Below are 15585 nucleotides of genomic sequence, written 5' to 3' on the forward strand. Positions count from 1 at the left end.
AAGTTCAGATTACTCCTTCTTGAAGTGGATTTCATCTTTGGAGCTCATCTTTCAATATTCCTGCAATTAAGCATATTTTTTCAGTTTTCGGGAACACGATTAAGCGCTTTTGGACTAAAATGAAAGCAAAAAGGCGCTAATAAGTAGTCAAAATCCCCACTTATCAACTCCCCCAAACTTAAGCTTTTGTTTGTCCTCAAACAAATAAGGTAATTCCCACCTCCACAAGTTAAGAGCTATTGGGACCAACAATTACCTATGACACTTATGAATTATCAACAAGGAAACAAGTTAAACTTTTAAGCACAAATAGTTCTAATGTGACACTTGAGCATCAAGAGTTGACTTTATTCATCAAGGAAGCTCGCTCTTTCATGTAGGTCATTGTGGATCCCAAACTCCTCCTCTACTCTTCTTTTTTCTATCTCACTTAAGAATATAGCACTCAATTCACAAGTTTGTGAAAGGTTCACTCATCTCTCTCAAAAGAATGTCGCAAGTACGGCTTTAAGTACCATAGGCTTACCCCTCATGTGAATCACCACTAATGTAAGCTTACTCGGCTTGAAATCACGTAGGGCCTTTTCGGGATACAACGAAGGCTTTTGGAATAAGGTTGGATAAGCTATGATAGAACATGTTCATCTTTCCTTAAGCACTCCATTTTCTTTTATCGGCTCATGCTTTTGCCAACTCTTTGAAGCATTTTCTTTTCCTTAGGGGAACTAGAGAGACTTAACATCACTCTTTCTTGGCCATGTTATTCATTTTCTCCTTATTCGCTTTTTCCATGCTTCGCATCATTACTTTTCTTTGAATCCCTTCAACTTTTCAACTTATTCACTTTCTTTTTGCATTTTTCTTTTTTGTTATTTCTTTTACTTTCCTTTCCTTCTCTTCATTTCTTTTATCTTTTGCCTTGATACTTTTTTTTTCAAACTCCTTGTCTCTCTCCCAAACTTGCGTTTTAGCCAATTATTTCACATGAGTGTTAAGGAAAGCTCGAGTGCCAAGAGAGGATCACAACAAAATGTGTAAAGTCTTGTAACGTGGTGATCAAATGAGAAAGGTTTAAGGCTCAATTGGGTTGACTAGGGATAACAACTTTGGTGGTCCATGAAAAATTTCAAAAGGGTCAAGGAGAGCCTACAATCATTTCTCAAGCCAAGAAAAACTTAAAATTTCGCCTAGAAACACATTCGGGACAAGTTCTAGACTATTTGCACGGGTACTTAGACTTGCACTAACAATATTTCACCTCTCACGCAGCTGGATTGTTAAAGCGGATAGAGTCGAGGGCCCACAATGACCATATTCAAGATTGAAAATCACTATGGTTCGACTAAACCACTCGATGATTGCCTAAGTCAACACAAGAGTCACAAGGTCACTAATTAGAGCTATTTCTTTCCAAAAACCTTGTTTTTAACCATAAGCACGTAGTTAAGTGTGTTGGTACCAAGTGAAATATGTATGACTCTTCGAGCCTGACTCAATTAGGTCTTTTTATTCATTATTACTACTATTCTTACCTAAACACCAAAAATGGACTCAATCCCTTAAGAAAGTTATCACGACATCCATCGTTGGGAAGAGTCGCTCGATTCATACAAAAATTACCTTTGGAAAGAACCGTGGCATTAAGAAAACCAAAGGCTTATTGTTCACTAAAACATAAAAAGAAGCTACAAAATTAAAAAGAAGCTACTAGATTAAACATAGACTAAGAAAACAGAATAAAGAAGCTAAAAAGCAAACTAGTGAAAGCATAATAAATATACATAATGAGAGAGGAAAAGAGAGAATATATACATCAAGAGAGAACATAGAGAATATATATACAGAATAAAGAGAAAGAAGAAAATATTATCAATTATTACAAACCAAATGTCTAAAAGTCATCCAAATAGCAAATAACCCCCCCCCCCCCCGAATAAAAATAAGCATTGTCCCCAATGCTTAATCAAAACAAGAATAAAGAAGAGTAAGAGTAAAAAAGACTCCCTATGTGGCCTTGGACACCTCCGTGTCCATAGCAGCATCACCGCCCTCAGTCTCCTCTAACTGGATCTCATCGTCATCGGCTCTGGGAGTAACTAGGTTGGTGAACATCTAGCGCACTGCCTCAGCAGTGTCGGTAGCCAGGTCTGGCTCCTCAGACTGGCCAGCTGGTGTCACTGGAGTTGATGGTGCTGCTGGATCTGCTGGTGCTGGTGGGTCTGACCCTATGAGCATATCAAATGAAAGATCACCAGTTGCTGCTATCTTGGTCACCTCTATCCTCAGCCTGTCAACTGATTTCTTGGACGCCTGGGATTTCTTCATTTTCTTTACCTGCTTCCCCAACTCCTCAATCATTGATCCATGTGCTACCAAAGTGTCCATGATGGTGGCCTGGTTCTCCAATATCTTCTTCAATGTATCCTCCACTGTCGGAGGAATCTGGGGTGCCGGAATGGATGACTGTGCTGCAACAGCACTGGATATTTCAGACAGCTTTGCAGTGGCTGTCTGCATCCAGTTGTTAAGGCTCGCTAGTGTTTAGGATACTCGCAGCGCAGATAGCGGATGGGCGGGCATGGGCACCGGCTTCAAAGCCGATGTGGAAGGCAATGATGCTGAAGGACTTGAAGAAGGAGGTGGAGGCATAATTACTGCACCATCAGAAAGCTCTGCTGAAGTAGATGGTATGTCAACTATCCCAGCAGCTACCCTGGCGGGCTCATCAGACTGGCCCGCAGTAGTAGAGGGTTGACCCTTTTTCTTTGGGTTTCCACCACCCATCAAAGAATACAACGGGAAAGGCTTCTTTGCCCTCACCTTGGTATCAAAATCCCTCGTCTCCACACCCGCATCTATAAGGTACTCAGTGATAGTGTTGGGATACGGGTAGGAGGTATCGCCTTGCCTAGCGACCACAGACATCTTGGCCGACATCATGGCACCCACATTGATTGGGTACTCGGCCATGATAGAAACGACTGTCACTGCCCGCTGAATTGGGAGATTTGTTTCATTTTGTCATGGCTCTAGTCTGCTACACACGAATGTTTGCCATCCCTTTGCCTCAAAATTTAGGGTATTCTGCTGAATGGGAACCCCTGCTGTGATCCATGCTGGAGGCGGCCCCGGAGCTGCAAGAATCTCAGCTAGCCATGGTTGAACTGCATCTCCCAGTGCTAACTTTTCCAGGTATTGCACAGGCTCCACATCCTCAAACCTTAAATACGTGTTCAAGGTGCTCTAATCGAATCTTACCTTTAGATTTATCACTTTTGTTACCTTGGTCCCTTTCTTTATATGCGCCACATTGGCGTAAAATTCTCGGACCAGGTATTCTTTGGCATCTACCACACTTTTGGTGAACCACATCTACCCCTTCCGCTCCAAGAACTATCTCAACACTGCCGGGTTGTATTTGTTAAGGTCTTTTATCATGAACTGACGCTCAAGAGTGAGTGATCTCATTGGCCACCACTCTCGGAAGCTTGTGAAAGTAGCTAGACTAACAAACCTATCTTCCAAAATATCTTTCTTCTTCGACCTCTCAAGGCCGGTAACTCTGGTATCACCCCCTCGTCCATCATCCGGAATATCATCAACATCCATTATAGTAGCAGGTGCATCGGGGGCATGTGTGGATGAGGGCTCTAAAGCCTGACTGTCACCTTCCGAACCCTCGGAAGTGCTCTTAGAGGAGGAAGGCTCGTCTCTAAATTGGTATCTGCCCTGTGGCTGCTATGGCTGTGATTCAATAGCAGGTTGCTCTTGCATTGAGTCACCTTCCAATGCTTCCCGAGATGTGACATATGAACTAGACTCGGAAGGCTCGGGCTATCTTCCTCGGCATGCTGTGGCTTTCTTATTAATTACCCTTTGGAGGGCGAGGGGTAAATTGCTTTTGCCTCTGCCTCTGGAAGGTTAACCCCTCCCCTTTGATGTATCACTACGACCTCGTGATCTAACCATTTTCTGTAACAAATAACAACATGAGTCAGTTCTAGTTCAAGTGCAGATAAATAGACATTCACAGAACAAAATATGTTTGCAGGGAAGGGAAGTGAGGTCCGCATAATTGCAAGTGCGGCTGCAGCCTGAGTTGTGCGAACTGCACAATTTGGACTTGCGGCCGCAGAGATAAAACTGCGGTCCGCATAATTTTAAGTGCGACCGCACATCTGAAGTTCAGTTCGCACAATTGTCAGTGCAGCCGCACTATAAGTACCTCAAAAAGGCAACTCTCTGAAGACAGAGATAGGCTTGATCTGCGGCCGCACACACTTTTCTGCGGCCGCGATGAGATTACTGCGGTCCGCGCAATTTCAAGTGCGGTCCGCACATTATTTCCTTACCAACTGCCCTAGTCAACACTTCTGCGGACCGCATAATTTCTTGTGCAGCCGTAGATTTCAAAATTAGGTCGGGCAGATTCCTTAAGGGTTTCGATTTATGCATAAATTGGACATGGTAATAGAAATTAAACATGATAATAAGGATATCCATTCCCCAAATAGCAATTAGGAGTTGACCCACACAATTTAAACCCCACATGGATAGAAAATTGACTTCTAATGACAAATGGTCTAAAATAACTAACAAATTATAAACTAAACTAAGAAAATTAAAGAATCCTAGAAATTATTTGAACATACCAGTGATGAAGCAGTGCTAAGGAATGATCATAGATGCGTATCTAGGTGGTAGATGAGTGAACAGATGTGTGCAAAGTTTTAGCCCTTTTTTGAGTGCTCAGAGAATGAAAAGTTTGTACAGTAGCCTTAGTATTACTATTTATACAAAACGGATCTGGCTAAGGAACAACGAGATGAGTGCGGCCATAAAATTCCTTCTGCGGTCCGCACTCTGCTACCTGGAGGTTTACTTTCCTTTGATGATCAGCGGTCCGCAGATTTAGCTGTGCGGTCGTAGATTTTGGTGCGGACCACAGAATTTGTTGTGTGGCCGCACTTTTGCTGTATTTCTGACAAACAAACTTCAGAGAGTTTGCATTTTGCATCTCAATTTGTACGGTCTGCACAAGAATTTTGCGGCCGCAATTGCCTTATGCTGTAGCATTGAAAATTGTGCGGTCTGCACTTTTTCCTTACTTAGCCAATTTTTCTGAGCACAGTTCCTGTAAAGTACATTCATTCCTGCAACACACTTCAAATCCAGTTAGCACAAAATAAGACCTATCTAAAGAAGAAGAAAAGAAAGAGAAAAAAAGCATGGGTTGCCTCCCAAGAAGCGCCTGATTTAACGTCGCGACACGAAGCAGATTACCATCACTTCAAATGAATCACTCCCACCACGTGGCCATCATTCACTTGTACCAAATAATGCTTCACCCGATAACTATTGACTCGGAATACCTCATTATTTTTATTCTTCAAGTCCAATGCACCAAAAGGTTTCACACCCATAATTTCAAAGGGACCACTCTATTTGGATTTCAGTTTTTCGGGAAACATCTTCAATTATGAGTTGAACAACAAAACAAGATTGCCCACTTTGAACTCCTTGCTTCGGATGTATTGGTCATGAAGGTACTTCATTCTCTCTTTGTACAAGGATGAACTTGCATATGCATGGTATTAGAACTTATCTAATTCATTCAATTGTGCAACCTACAAGTTAGCGGTTGCATCCCAATCAAGATTTAACTTCTTTAAAGCCCACATGGCTTTGTGCTCGAGTTCCACCAGAAGATGACAAGCTTTGCCAAATACCAACCGGTATGGAGACATCCCGATAGGAGTTTTGAAAGCAGTCCGATAAGCCCATAGTGCATCATCAAGCTTCTTTGACCAATCCGTCCATTTAGCATTCATTGTTTGGACAAGATACTCTTTATCTTCCAATTGGAGACTTCCACTTGACAGCTTGCTTGTGGATGATAGGGAGTCGTGACTTTATGAGTGACACCATACTTGGTGAGTAAGGTATCGAAAGCTTTGTTGCAAAAATATGACCCCCATTGCTTATGATAGCCCTCAGAGTACCAAATCTTGTGAAAATATTCTTCTTCAAAAATGCCACCACACTTCTCGCTTCATTGTTGGGTAGAGCAACGGACTCAACCCATTTAGACACATAATCAACCGCGACCAAGATGTATGTGTTTCCACAAGAACTCACAAAGGGACCCATGAAGTCAATACCCCACACATCAAAGATATTAATCTCCAAAATGGTAGTGAGAGGCATTTCATTCTTCTTCGAGATTCCACCGTCCCTTTGACATTCGTCACATCTTTTCACTAAATCACTTGCATCCTTGTATAGAGTGGGCCAATAAAAACCACAACTTAGCACTTTGGCCGTCATTCTTCTCCACCATGGTGACCACCATATGGCGAAGAATGACAAGCCTCAAGAATACCATTTTGCTCTTCATACGATAACCATCTTCTAATTACCCCATCCGTGCAAATCCGAAAGAGGTATGGTTCATCCCAATAATAGTCTTGACAATCCCGTTTGAGCTTCTTCCTTTGGTTTGAAGAGAACTCATCTGTAATGATACCACTTACAAGAAAATTTGCTAGATCCGCGAACCATGGCACCTCTTTTATTGAAATAGCCAAGAGTTGCTCATCGGGGAAAAGGGTCATTGATTTCAAGGCCATCATGCAGTCTTCCCTCCTCCTCCAAACGAGACAAGTGGTCCGCCACTTGATTTTCACTCCCTTTCCGGTCTTGGATGTCTATATCAAACTATTGCAACAAAAGCACCCATATCATCAATCGAGATTTGGAATCTTTCTTGCTCATAAGATAACTAAGTGCCGCATGATCCGTGGGGACAATCACTTTTGCACCCATCAAGTACGGGAGGAACTTCTCAATAAAAAACACAATGGTGAGGAGCTCTTTTTCGATAATGGTGTAATTGACTTGGGGATCATTCATGGTGTTACTAGCATAGTAAATCGCATGAAAAATCTTGTTGATACGTTGCCCTAAAACTGCTCCAACCGCTACATCACTAGCATCACACATGAGCTAAAAAGGAATGCTCTAACTAGGAGCGGTGATAATGGAAATAGTTGTCAACATGAACTTGAGCAATTCAAATGCTCTCATGCAATCATTATTGAAGTGAAATTTAGTATCTTTCTCTAAAAGTTTGCACAAGTGGTTCACCACTTTGGAAAAATCCTTTATGAAATGCCGGTAGAACCCCGCGTGACCCATGAAACTTCTCACGCCCTTCACGGATGTTGGAGGTGGAAGTTTGGAAATTACCTCTATTTTTGCCTTGTCGACCTCTATTCCCTTATTTGAAATCTTATGGCCAAGGACAATACCCTCCTCGACCATTAAATGACATTTCTCCCAATTCAACACCAAGTTCGTTTCTTTACACCTTGCCAATACCTTATCCAAATTTGCCAAGCAATTATCAAAGGAATCCCCGACTACCGAAAAGTCATCCATGAAGACTTCAAGGTAGTCCTCTACCATATCCGTAAAGATCGCCATCATACACCGTTGAAAAGTTGTCGGTGCATTGCATAAGCCAAATGGCATCCGCTTGAAAGCGAAAGTGCCATAGGGACAAGTGAAATTTCTCTTGATTTTCTAGGGCAATAAGGATTTGATTGTAGCCTGAATATCCATCTAGAAAGAAATAGAACTCCCAGTCGGCCAACCTATCAAGCATTTGGTCAAGAAAAGGTAGTGGGAAATGGTCTTTCCTTGTGACTTTGTTTAGCTTCCGATAGTCCATACACACTCTCCACCCGGTCACCATTCTTGTTGGAATCAACTTGTTCTTATCATTGGTGACCACAGTTATGCCCCCTTCTTCGGAACACATTGCACCAAAGAAGTACATGAACTGTCAGAAATGGGGTAGACCACCCCGACATCTAACCACTTTATGATCTTCTTTTTGACCACGTCTTGCGTTGCTTCATTGAGTCTCCTTTGATGTTCAATGGAGGGTTTGGCATCTTCCTCCAAGATAATCTTGTGCATGCAAAATACGGGGCTTATTCTTCGAATATCCACCAAAGTCCACCCAATAGCTTTCTTCTACTTGTGGAGCACTGCCAATGTAGAGTCAACCTGCACGTTAGTCAAACAAGAGGAAAGAATAACCAGTAAAGTGGAGCAAGGGCCAAGGAATTCATACCTGAGGTGTGGAGGTAATGGCTTCAACTCCAAGATAGAAGGCTCTTCAATTGAAGGCTTTGTAGGAGGAGTTTTCCTATTCTCAAGATCCAAGGAAAGTTTCCGAGGTGTATAATTATATGAACTCATACCTTGCAAAGAATTAACACATTCCATGAAGCCATCCATCTCATCATCAACAAAATTGAGCAAAACGGCCTCCAACATGTCATCCACATTAATCGTGGCACTTGTATTATCAATAATCACATCGACCACCAAGTCCACGAACGAACACACTTCATTTATATTCGGTTGCCTCATAGATTTGCACACGTGAAACACCACCTTTTCATCACCCGCCCAAAAAGTGAGTTCTACGACTTCCACATCAACAAGAGCCTACCCTGTAGCAAGGAAAGGTCTACCAAGAATAATCGGCACCTCATAGTCCACTTCACAATCAAGAATAAAAAAATCCACCGGGAGAATGAACTTGTCAACTAGAACCAATACATCCTCAATCACCTCTAACGGTCTCTTCATTGTACGATCGGTCATTTGTAATCTCATAGATGTGGGTCTTTGTTGCCTAATTCCCAATGTCTTGAAAACCGAATAGGGCATCAAGTTGATACTCGCCCCAAGATCACAAAGAGATTTTGCAAACTCGGTACTTCCAATAGTACAAGGAATTGTAAAAGCACCGGGATCTTCCAACTTAGGAGTCATCGAATGCACAATTGCACTCACTTGGTGAGTGACTTTGATAGTCTCAAAATTCATCGATCTCTTCTTTGTCACCAAGTCCTTCATAAACTTTGCATATCCGGGCATTTGCTCCAAGCCTTTAACTAATGGCACATTTATAGAGAGACTCTTCATCATATCAATGAACTTCTTGAATTGATTCTCGACATTTTTCTTGGCAAGCCTTTGAGGATAGGGAGGAGGTGGCTTTGGCAATGGTGTCTTAGCTTTTTGCACTACCGATTCCGGTATGTCAATCACATGATCCCTATATGGGTTCACATCCTCTTGAGTCTCTTCCACCATGTCATCAATATCAATCCATACTTCATTATTTGTTTGCACGACATTGTTCGGGGTCTCCTCTTCTTCTACCACTTGCTCATCCTACACAAGTTGCCTTTGACTTGAGGTAGGTGCATCCACACCTATTCCACTTCTTATAGTAATGGCCATGGCATGCCTCGTATTTTTCCCACCCTTCGGGTTCAGCATCGTATCACTTGGTAGTGCCCCCTTAGGACGAGAATTTAAAGTTTGAGAGATTTGACCCATTTGCACTTCTAAGTTTCAGATTGATGTGTTGTGTGAAGCAAGTTTGGCATCAGAATCGGCATTCTTCTCCATCATTTTCTTGAACATGCTCTCAATACGACCCATTTCATTGTTGGAGGAACTAGGACCATGAGAAGGATAATGAAGTGGGCTGCTTGGTTATTGAAACATCGGAGGCCTTTGAAAACTTAACCCCCGATTCCCTTGGTTGTTGTTCCACCCGCCTTGGTTGTTGCCTACCCAATTTCCTTGGTTATTATTGTTTTGTCAATTCCCTTGGTTATTGCTTCTACTCCAATTGCCTTGATTGTTTCCACTATTCCAATTACCTTGCTTGTTAGAATTCCAATTGCCTTGATTATTCGAAGGTCTCCATTGTTGTTGACTAGGGCCTTAGAAGTTGTTTCTTTGCCCTTGAAAGTTGTTCACATATTGGACCTCTTCTTCTTGATCATTGTACGAATCACCTTGATCAAATCCACTATCATCTTGCACAAAATTGTCTACTGTTTGTTGCACTTGTGGACTTCTTGTTCTTCTCTTATTTACCATCATATTGACTCCCTCCATAGCATTGACTTGCCTTGGGTTTTGTACTTGTTGAAATTGAGCCTTTGCCAATTGGATCATGGTGGTTGTCAACTCGTCTATGGCTTGCCCATGGTCATGTAACTCTTTATGAAGAAGAATCACATTTGTATCACCTTGTGGAACATTGGCTCTAGATTGCCACGCCGATGAAGTATCCGCCATCTCATCCAAAATATCGCACGCCTCCGCATAAGGCGTATTCATGAAGTTCCCACCGGCAAGTTGATTCACTACACATTGGTTGGTGGTATTGATCCCCCGATAGAAAGTTTGTTGAATCATGTTCTCTGTCATATCATTGTTGGGGCACTATTTCACCATTTTCCTATATCTTTCCCATATCTCGTGTAGTGGTTCATTGGGCTCTTGCTTGAATGCTAGAATTTCATCCGAAGAATGGCCATGTGCCCAGGAGAGAAGTAATTTGAAATGAATTTCTACGCTAGTTCATCCTAAGTACGAATGGAATGATTTGAAAAATGTTCCAACCAATCTAAAGCTTTCACCCGTAGAGATAAGGAGAAAAAGCCTTAGCCTCAAAGCATCCTCAGAGACATTTGTTTGTTTGATTCCCCAACACATATCAACGAACCCCTTCAACTGTTTATATGCATTTTGCCCCAGTGCACCGGTGAAGAACCCTCGTTTCTCGAGCAAAGTGAGCATCACGTTGGTTATTTGAAAGTTGCCCGCCCTAATACAGGGTGGGACTATAGCATTTGCATACCCTTCATTCGGCAACACCCGGTGTGGAGCCGCTCGTGGTGGAGGTGGGGGTGGAACGGGTACATTATCTTGAGGCGGTCGGCCTCGTCTATAGGATTGAGGTTCAATAGGGACCTCATCCATTGCATCATCATCAATGTCCACATCCCCCACGGCTATGTTTTCGAGCTCATTGTTTGCCATGATTGCACCTACAATACTCACACGTTAGTAACAAGGAAGGAAAAGAAGATAGTCCAAAAACACACCTAAATATATAGCTAACACCGTTTTATATATCTTCGACAACGGCACCAAAAATTGATCTCGTCCAATTTCACTCCTCTATTTGAGGATATGAAAACGGTCGATGCAATAGTAATACCCAACAAGAGTCGGGGTCGAATTCCACTAGGAGCTATGTGAATGGGTGTTAGTAGTATATATCTTAGCACGTGAGTTTGTATATCTAAATTTGCGCTTCCGCAATAGTTGGTTTTGTTTGAAAATCTAAATTAAACTACGATTGCTATTTAAAAAATGAAACTAGAAAATTATTTTTGGTTGTTTTTCAAATGATATAAAATGCCTAGGGCTATGACCTTCACCTAGGTGTTTGCCTAATGGGTTGTAAACTTTAAAGCTTGTTTTATTGGTCGGGGTGTATTATAGCTATCAACACTCAAGTATCCACTCACTACCTCTCGGTCAGAGAGTGGTTTTGCCCAATTTGGCTTTCTCAAGTCCAAATTGGTATTGAATAAAACAGTTGATAATAAGCTCAAGTCGGGTCTTACTATCTCTAGGTTCAACCCTTTAATTGGGCTTATCAATCTCTCGAGTGACCTAATTTCTTGCTAGCCAAGTTTTTCTAGACTAAGTCTCTCTTTCTCAAGTAGAGACCAAGTCAAATAGGCATGAAATAATATTTGCAACCATTAATTCTTCACATAAAAGCAAGAACTAGTCTAGATTATCAACACCCAACTATAAACAAGCAATAAATCAAACACCCATTAAGTTTACACACTAGGGTTGGGTCACAACCCTAGTGAAAATCTAGCTACTCATGCTTAAATTGGAAGAAAAAGAAGAAGAAGTGATAATTAAACCCATATTGATAATTAAAATGATGAAATCGATATTCAAAAAGCTCAAAATAGCAAAAACTACTAAGAAGAGCAAAAGAAACCGTCTAGTGTGGCCGCTGATGTCAAAAGTTAACCTAAAAAAGTGAAACTCTTCTATTTATATAGTGCTGGAATTTTCGGACAAAAATGCCCTTTCGGAGGTTCTGCGACCGCACAATTCCATGTACAGTTCGCACTTTGCTTCAGCCTGACAGGATTGGAAACCTACGGCCACACAATTCTGAACTGCGGCTGCACTTCTTTCTTTTTGTGGACAGCACAAATATGTCTGCGGCCGCATCATGCTTTTCTGCAGTCCGCACGAATGTGGTTGCGGCCGCATCATGCTCTTCTGCGGCCGTACAATAATTATGCGGTCCTCACTCTTGTTGAACTTGAGATGCAGGTTCTCTGAACTTTGGCTTTTACCCAGTTTCTGTGGCCGCACAATTTCATGTGCGGTCCGCATCTTGCAACCTTCTCTAATGGAATTGCTTCATGACATGCGGCCGCAGATGGTATTCTGCGGACCGCACTTTGAGCTTTTGTGCTATTTTTGTCCTTAAGTTCAGATTACTCCTTCTTGAAGTAGATTTCATCTTTGGAGCTCATCTTCCAATATTCCTGCAATTAAGCATATTTTTGTCACGCCCTAAACTTGGGAAGCGCGACCGGCGCTCAACCAAATGAACCCGATCAAGCAAGCCTGCTAGATACTTTCTACCCAACTCACCCATGATAAAGAGAAGACATAGTTTCATTAATTAGACAGTAGGAAGATTATGTATACAATACTAAATCATTTCATTAGTTACATCATCTTTAAGTCTCAAAATACACACATTCTTATGGTTTGAGTGGACCAAGTGATCAAAACACAACATAACTTGTTTGACTTATCTAGCACCTATGTACAACCCACATTATGTCTATGGAGCCTCTAAAAGATACAAAATAATGTTATAATAGTGCCTGCAATAAGGCTCCAGCTATACCTCAAAAGGTGATAATAATATAAATAAAAGATACAATACATGACCCCGGGATGAAGTGGGGCTCACCAAGTCTACTGGGAAGAGGAGGTACCACTATCTCTGATCAACACTGCATGTTATGGAACCACCTCCATCCATTTAAAGATGCAACGCCCCCGGCAAAAGGGACATTAGTACTGTCGAATAATACTAGTATGTAAAACTAAACACCATCTCAATAGATGAACAATAACATAGGAGGGGAACAATCATGAATTCAATAAGAGCTTCAAACAATACTAAAACATCAAGTTAAGAACCACATAAGTTTTCAAGTCAATTTCCATGTTATTAGGTTGGGTGATCTTTAGTGCCAATATACCACAATTTACAATACCACCGTATTCTTACACAGAGTCCAATCACGACCCGATCGGCTAGGTCGTCTCATTTGAGACATCAACCATAACCACAATTTCAATTATAATTTCCAGCACAGTCTCTACCATGTGTGCGGCATGGCTTCCTATCACGGCCCGATCGGCTATACCTTTTTCAATCAATCATCTCACTTCATACTTCTTTCACCTCTTTTCAATTCATTGGCACAAGTGGCCACAATTATAAAGTCATTCTTGGCACTTGGCCGTATATTATAATTCCAGTTCCCCCTTCCACATTCAAACATTATTATCATCATCAACAACAATAAGGTTTTCCATTCAAGACATTAAATACACATATGATCAATTAGGGAATCTTAGGCACATAAAGGCTTTTCATACAATTTGGCATAACATCCTTTATTCTATCTTGACTTGGAGTCTTAACATTTTTAACACATATATATCATATTTTGAACACATCCTCAAATGATAAGATGACATGATGAAGCATGTAGAATACATATTGAACATATATCCTTCAATACAAGCACATTCAGAATAGCCAATTCTATAATGATCAATTTGGGACTTAGACCAATCACACGAACACCGTGGGATTCAATTCTAAGAATAAGGGTTTTAGCCAACATACCTTGTTCGATCTTTTCTTAAATTACTATAACGCCCCAACACTTATAGCAATAACAATCTATAGGAAGATAGTGAAAATCGATTAATATTTAGAAGGATTTTCATGATGTAACTCTCTTAGGAATTTTGTCAAACACCTAACATGTGAAATAGACCACAAGGCTCTACAATGGAGATCCTTTTATCCCTCAACCAATATCAACAAGAAACTACCCAAAATGTTTCATTAACCCCACATACTACAACTTTGTGTCACATGCATGGCCTATTTCCAACCCCACAATATATTTGAACTCATAACCTCTTGTATGAAAGCTTGGAAGTAGGACTTACCCGGATGAAGGATAATCTAGTGATTGACTTCCTTGATTCTTGAAGATTGGTGCAAGATTGGATGATTGGGAGGTTAGGTTTTCTACTTCTCTCTCTCTAAAATGCTCTCACCTCTCTCTAGACTCACCAGAAAATCCTCCCAAATAAAGCCCCAAATGTTATTTATTAAAATAGGGTCGGCTGTAAAAACCCCAAAATTTGCACAGCCGCGCCACATGGGGCGCGACGCAGTAGTGGAAAAATGTGCCTAGAAACGAAATTTTAAAGTGTTCTGGAAATCCCCACAGGCGCACAGCATGGGGCGGCGCAGTAGTGTAGAATTCTGCCAGCTTTTGGTAAATTGGTCATAACTTCTTGTAGGAGTGTCCAAATGAGGAACGGTTTAAAGCTTTAGAAAGTAGACTCGAAGATCTTTCATTTGACAGGTTGTTAATCACATTAGATATGCTCGTCTAAAGTTTGGTCTTGTACGTACTCATTTGTAACTTTAGTTTATCATGAACCTTTCGAACTTGTCTTGGACTTAGGCCTCTCCTTAGACCCCACATCACTTATAATATGCCTCGTACACTTATTATCGTATCCAATTGATATCCATCATATTAATAGACCTCGTCTGCATACAAAGTAATATAATTAGCACACATCAACTTTCTTAATAGCGCTTAAGTACTTCAAAAAATTTTGGGGTACTACATTCTCCCCCACTCAGGATCATTCATCCTCGAATAAGAAGTAGAGTCGACCCCAACACTGAACATAGCTTAACTATTTTATCACACACCTCAAGCTCCCAAATTTTTGACTATCTCTCAAATTTTTCAGAAATTTCGGCAGAGTTTCCCTTGTAATTTGGCATATCCACCTGCCAGAGAATCACCAAAACCACCCTAACAATATATTCTTTTCTCAACAAAGCATCATAATATATATCAACAACACTGATATCAATATTACAAGCATTATATCATCAAAATTGATATCCGGACATGAGTTGTACCTATTTAAATCATAACACATAGAAAATTCCTTTCGACCCACAATTATTTGACTATACAACCAAGGGGGGACATTTTCTTTCCTTAACAATTTCGGCCTTCGAGGTGGGCTCCTCGACTCACAGACTTTGCCATAACACATTCACGAAGGCAATCTCAATTCCCAAACTTATCTAACAAGGATGACAATTAAGTACCTCTCATAGATCAATTATCCATTTACTTTACCTCCACTAGCTTTCACCGGAATGATAGACAAAGAATTCCAACTACCTTCTTAGACACAGTCACATAAAACACCAGGTACATGGAGGAAAATAATAGGGAAATATCATACCCATAGTTTGGCATATTTCCTTTAGGATTTCATAAGGCCTAATGTGACTGCACATAC

The sequence above is a fragment of the Nicotiana tabacum genome, chromosome 23 (assembly GCF_000715075.1).
Source record: "Nicotiana tabacum cultivar K326 chromosome 23, ASM71507v2, whole genome shotgun sequence".
Taxonomy (NCBI): domain Eukaryota; kingdom Viridiplantae; phylum Streptophyta; class Magnoliopsida; order Solanales; family Solanaceae; genus Nicotiana; species Nicotiana tabacum.